Genomic DNA, 6583 nt, shown 5'->3' with positions numbered 1-6583 from the left:
TACTAAAATTAGAAATGAATATTTCTTTGACCCAGAAATTCCATATCTAAGAAATTACTTTATAGATATCCTTATTATTCATATATATATATGAGGTTATTAATTTGAGCATTAGGTGTAATACTAGAGCAATACTAATACAACCTACCTGTCCAGCTATATAAATATGGCACATCCACCTAGTTGTTGAAAGTATGTGTCAGAGTGATATGTATAGACAGGGAAATACTCCAGTGATGCAAAATTGAGCAAAATAAGCAAGGTATAGGATTGCATTGGTGTAAATTTAAAAATGAAATAATGAATGTGATGTTATGTCCTTTTTAAGGAAAGATAAATGAGAAGCTGTTAACAATAGCTATCTTTGATATGCAAAAGGTTGGGGAAGAAGAGAGACTTGTACATTTTAATTTTATATCATTATGTACTTTTTGGATTTTTAAACCACATTTATGTGTTATTTCTCTTTCAAAATTATAAAAAATCATGACAGTTGTGGGATCTGCTGAATCAGTCTGCAATTTGAAAAAAAGAATGTTAAACAGTCACAGAAAATGCTTTACAAATGTTTTTGAAGGGTTTGTGAGAAAGAACATCACATTCAATGTTAAGTGGGCTGGTACAACATTGCCCCTGAGCTAATTGTTCTTCAAAGCATATGTTTCAAAAGTGACCATCCAGTGGGTGTACAAGAATTGATTCTGTTTTTCTGCATTCTTTTCTTTAGTGTATCTAAAACATTTCCTCAAAATAGTTACCCTCCTATTGTGTCAAACCATCTAATGATATGTAAAAGGAAGTTAGGATTGGTGAACAAATTTTCTCTCCTATCCTCTATACTTATTAAAGGCAACCCACTCCAGTAGTCTTGCCTGGAGAATCCCACGGACAAAGGAGCCTGGTGGGCTAGAGTCCATGGGGTCGCAAAGAGTCGAACACGACTGAGCGACTAACACACACACACATCCTTTATTCTCCTGCCCTTACTATATCGTAAGTTATGGGGAAATGTCAGGCAGAGTGGTTTAGAATTTGTGCCATTCCCATTGTTTTAATTGTAATCTGTATCACAAATATTCAGATAACTAGAGAAAACAGCAACAACAGATCTTTGCATGAATATCTGGTTGACTTTTGAAAGATAGCATTTCAAAAAAACATCCCAACCAAGCTGTTCATCTCTAAGCCAGCTTGCTCTCCTCCTTGTCTCTCTCCCCTCAGCCCTGTTATCTCCTACCCTGTGAGCTTCTCATCAGTGTTTGCTGGACCCATGTTTCCTTTCCATACCACTACGCTGGTCCTGTGTGAACCTGTGCCTGGATTAGAGAACAAGAAGTTTTGCTGTTTCCTCCTGGTCTATCTTGCAAAGCCTGCTAGTCATCTTTTCCCTAAAATGCTATGTTATCCTAATGCCTCTGGTTCTGTATCAACAGAGGCTGCCTGTGAGGTTGAACCCACAATCCTTAGTTTGTATTCAAACTCATTCTAGATCCAGGAAGTCTTTCTTGATTGGACCTAGAACACCCACCTCCTGGGTATAAACACACACACACACACACATGAACATTCACACTTATAGATTGCTCCTGTTGAGTCCAGTCCTCCCTAGTGAACTGAATTTCATGGTATCTTGAACTTAAGATACCATGAAGATCTTTCTTCTTGATAAGATGTTTTCAATGATTATCTAAATGACATGATATAAATTTATGTAAGAACTTCCCTGGTGGCTCAGTGGTAAAGAACCCACCTGCCAATGCGAAAGATGCAGGTTTGACCGCTGGGTCAGAAAAATCCCCTTGAGAAGGAAATGGCATCCCACTTCAGTATTCCTGGGGGAAATCCTATGGACAGAGGAGCCTTGTGGGCTACAGTCTATGGAGTTGCAAGAGTCAGACATAACTTAGTGACTAAACAACAACAGCTACAAATTTTGTATTAATATAAGTACATGTGCACACAGAGTATGCAAAGACATTCTCAAGATGTATTTATCAAAAAGAGACTCAGTTGACTGAAATACCAATAGATGGTATGTTTAAATGCTTTCCCTGACTGTTTTGACTAGGTGTAAGATGTCATCAAGATGAGGTCATCTACAGAAACTGGAGTAGAAAGGCAATGCCAAAGAATGCTCAAACTACTGCACAATTGCACTCATCTCACATGCTAGTAAAGTAATGCTCAAAATTCTCCAAGCCAGGCTTCAGCAATACATGAACCGTGAACTCCCTGATGTTCAAGCTGGTTTTAGAAAAGGCAGAGGAAACAGAGATCAAATTGCCAACATCCGCTGGATCATCAAAAAAGGGAGAGAGTTCCAGAAAAACATTTATTTCTGCTTTATTGACTATGCCAAAGCCTTTGACTGTGTGGATCACAATAAACTATGGAAAATTCTGAAAGAGATGGGAATATCAGACCACCTGACCTGCCTCTTGAGAAATCTGTATGCAGGTGAGGAAGCAACAGTTAGAACTGGACATGGAACTACAGACTGCTTCCAAATAGGGAAAGGAGTGTGTCAAGGCTGTATATTGTCACCCTGCTTATTTAACTTATATGCAGAGTACATCATGAGAAATGCTGGACTGGAAGAAACACAAGCTGGAATCAAGATTTCCAGGAGAAATACCAATAACCTCAGATATGCAGATGACACAACCCTTATGGCAGAAAGTGAAGGGGAACTAAAAAGCCTCTTGATGAAAGTGAAAGAGGGGAGTGAAAAAGTTGGCTTAAAGCTCAACATTCAGAAAAGGAAGATCATGGCATCTGGTCCCATCACTTCATGGGAAATAGATGGGGAAACAGTGAAAACAGCGTCAGACTTTATTTTTGGGGGGCTCCAAAATCACTGCAGATGGTGACTGCAGCCATGAAATTAAAAGACGCTTACTCCTTGGAAGAAACGTTATGACCAACCTAGATAGCATATTCAAAAGCAGAGATATTACTTTGCCGACTAAGGTCCGTCTAGTCAAGGCTATGGTTATTCCTGTGGTCATGTATGGATGTGAGATTTGGACTGTGAGGAAGGCTGAGCGCTGAAGAATTGATGCTTTTGAACTGTGGTGTTGGAGAAGACTCTTGAGAGTCCCTTGGACTGCAAGGAGATCCAACGAGTCCATTCTGAAGGAGATCAACCCTGGGATTTCTTTGGAAGGAATGATGCTAAAGCTGAAACTCCAGTACTTTGGCCACCTCATGCGAAGAGTTGTCTCATTGGAAAAAACTCTGATGCTGGGAGGGATTGGGGGCAGGAGGAGAAGGGGATGACAGAGGATGAGATGGCTGGATGGCATCACTGACTCCTTGGATGTGAGTCTGAGTGAACTCCGGGAGTTGGTGATGGACAGGGAGGCCTGGCGTGCTGCGATTCATGGGGTCGCAAAGAGTCGGATATGACTGAGCAACTGAACTGAACTGAACTGAATTGTAGAATAATGTGTAAATTTTCTATCTTGTCTCACAGGCCTGCTCTTGATAGGTTCCTGGAGGAGGATTTTGTTGGAATGCCTTGTTTCTCTGGAATCAGTATGTAGCATATGTACTTCTGGGAGCAGTTGCCTGGACACCCAGTTTCAGAACCCAGACTTTACAGGCTATGACAGGTACTTTCATAGTCATAGAGCTTACCCCAAGGAGGATTCGCTCATTTGCAGGGTCTTGAGCCAGAGGGCAGAGCTACTGGTGGCTTGTGAGACCATGGTCCTATCCCATAAAAGTACATGCATTGGAGCTGCCCTTACAGACAGGCCAGTGCTCACTGCCTCCTGGGTGTATTCAGCATCTTTGGAGTCAGTCTCCGGTGTTGCCAGTATTAGGGAAGGCATCGTTTTTCTCTACCATAGATTGGAGTCTGAACAGTAATAATGTAATGGGTTGCTTTCAGTCCTGCAAAAAGCCCAGTGGAAGTTGTATATTTACCTTCATAGCATCACATTACTTATTAGACAGAATTTTTCACATGTGGACTTTGTAGGGGAAAATTAATCACAAGGGTCTGCGATAGGGCCTACTTTGTCTCTAAGTCCTTTCCAGGTCTCTTTTGTTGCTGTTTAATCACTCAGTTGTGTCCCCCTCTTTGCAATCCCATGGACTGTAGCCCACCAGGCTCCTCTGTCCATGGAATTTCCCAGGCAAGACTGGAGATGGAATGGGTTGCCATCTCCTTCTCCAGGGGATCTTCTCAACCCAAGGATCAAACCTGTGTCTCCTGCACTGTGGGCAGATTCTTTACTGCTGAGCCATCAGGGAAGCCCTCCAGGCCCCTTTAACATCCCATGAATCAGCCCAGGTGGTCCATGAACTTGATAGTCAGCAAGATACTCTCATTCCACCCACCATTTTCCTCTTAAGAGCCTAAACACTGTCTGAGCATTTGGGCAGTGCCTCACCTTGGGCAAATATCCTGAACTGAGTTTTAACACCTATCCTGAATCTGTCATCCTCTGGGTTCCTGTTCTTTCTTCTCCCCTCTCTCTTTCTCTTTATTCTTTCAGCTTGAATCTTTCAGTATAATTTTCTACTTGCTTTTATTTCCTATGTCTCTTCTCTGTTCTGTGTATGCATCTTCCTGTGCCTTTCCCTGGAGCTATGCATATTTCACTCTCTGCCGTTTTCTGGACTCAACTTTATCAATTTGTTCGCTGTAAAACCCACTTGTTGTCTTCTTTCAGAAGAAGACAGTTATCTGGATATCAAGTATCAGCACTGCCCTGGTCACTGTAGGATGGCTATATTAAGCTTGCTTCTTACAGCTCTCCTTCTGATTTCTACTAATTTGATAAATCCCTGCTAGCTAATTAAGTACAATTAACATTTAATAGTAGAAAATGTAAAAAGTCACTTGTACCTCTCTCAGCATAATGATAAGCAAAACCTTTTATGTTGTGATGTCTTAACAGTTTGCTGCCTCAGTGCTAAATGTTGCTTTTAATTAAACAATAAAGAATGTAACGCCCTTTCTGGTATCATTATAAATTTTGATGTGGTACAACAATTTGATTCTTTAAAAATTAATTGCCTAGGAGTATGTTTAAGTAGTATTGATTATGTTGGAACCTCGTGCTGATCTGCTATACTTAACCCAACATTTAAAATATCTTTTTTTTTTTCCATTATATGTTGTGATGTAAGAATAAAAGCAAAGTACAAAACAAATAGGCACTTGAATTCTAATAGCAATAAGCAATAAATGTCAGGCATCTGGAAATTATGGTTGCAATTTCATCAGAGTACACTTTGTTCTTCTATTATGCCTGCGTGAATTTTGCTGCAGGCAAAATCTATTACAGATAACAGTTAAGAACCTTTCTAATCTACACAGATAGTCATGGCAAAATGCTGGAAAACTAAATGTTGGAAAATGTAATATTGCAGGGGAAAATTGACACTTGTAGAAAATAACGTGGGCCTATTTAGAACCACAAATGGTAATCATTTCTTTAAGACCATGTGCTGCAGAGGTTTCTGTGATGGGTGACCCAGGTGAAGGACACAGCGCTGGGCGTGAATCGTGTTCTGCTGGCTGTGGTGCGCGTGCACAGGTAGATGCTTATCTGTAAATTGAGGGGTGGAGGTATATGCTTAATGATTGCTACCTGAAATTGTAATTACAAAGTCAGATTGCACGTGAGAAGCCTGGGTTTTTTCCACTGCCCTTGGGTACATTGGAGAGGAATATTTCTATTCTGGGCCCAATTGACTCCCCTCTGGAGAAAGATTAATTAGTATTCACCACTCTTGATGGCACATAGTGACCCTGGATAGTTGCTTGGTAAATTTACTAACTGAGCTTTCAGGAAATTGGCTTCTGGCTATTAACTTGAATAAATGTCTTTTCTGCACTTAACTCCAGCTTAACCTGCATTTTCTAGGTCTCAGAGCATTAGAACTAGAATCTGAAGATGCAGAGCCTGCCATTTACTTTATTATCCACATCCCCTTTTATTTTCACATCCCTTTTATACATATGCATCATTACCATCTAGATTACTTATTTATTGCGGTGTAACCAATTACCCCCAAATTTAGCTACTTAAAGCAACAAATGTTTGTTATCTCACAATTTCTGTGGGTCAGGAATTTGGGAGCAGTTTAGATGGTTGTTTCTGGCTTGGAATTTCTAAAGAAGTCACCCTCAAGATGTCAGCCAAGGCTCCAGCCAACTAAAGACTTGATGTCAAGCTGGAGGATGAAGGATAGCTCTTGGCAAGAGATCTCAAGCCCTCAGTTGCCAGGAGGCTTCCACTCATTGCCATGTGAGTCTTTCCATAGAGCTACTTGAGTGTGGCTACAGCATGGCTGCTGGCTTCCCCAAGAGGAATTGAAGAGGAAGGAAGCTGCAGTGTCTTCCTTGTCTTTTTTGCCATATTCTGTTTATTACGAGTGAGTCACCAAGTCCTACTCATATTGAAGGGGAAAATGAAGTTCTAACTCTTGAAGGGTGACACATCAAAGAAATTGTGGGTGTATTTTAAAACCACTATACCACCTAAACAAGACACACTAGCACGGGCTCCCAGGACAGACTTGTTTTCCAGGCTTGCTCAGGTAGCATCTCATCTGAAAGACCTCT

The sequence above is a fragment of the Ovis canadensis genome, chromosome 14 (genome assembly GCF_042477335.2).
Source record: "Ovis canadensis isolate MfBH-ARS-UI-01 breed Bighorn chromosome 14, ARS-UI_OviCan_v2, whole genome shotgun sequence".
Classification (NCBI taxonomy): Eukaryota; Metazoa; Chordata; class Mammalia; order Artiodactyla; family Bovidae; genus Ovis; species Ovis canadensis.
Note: the sequence above shows the minus strand (reverse complement) of the source record.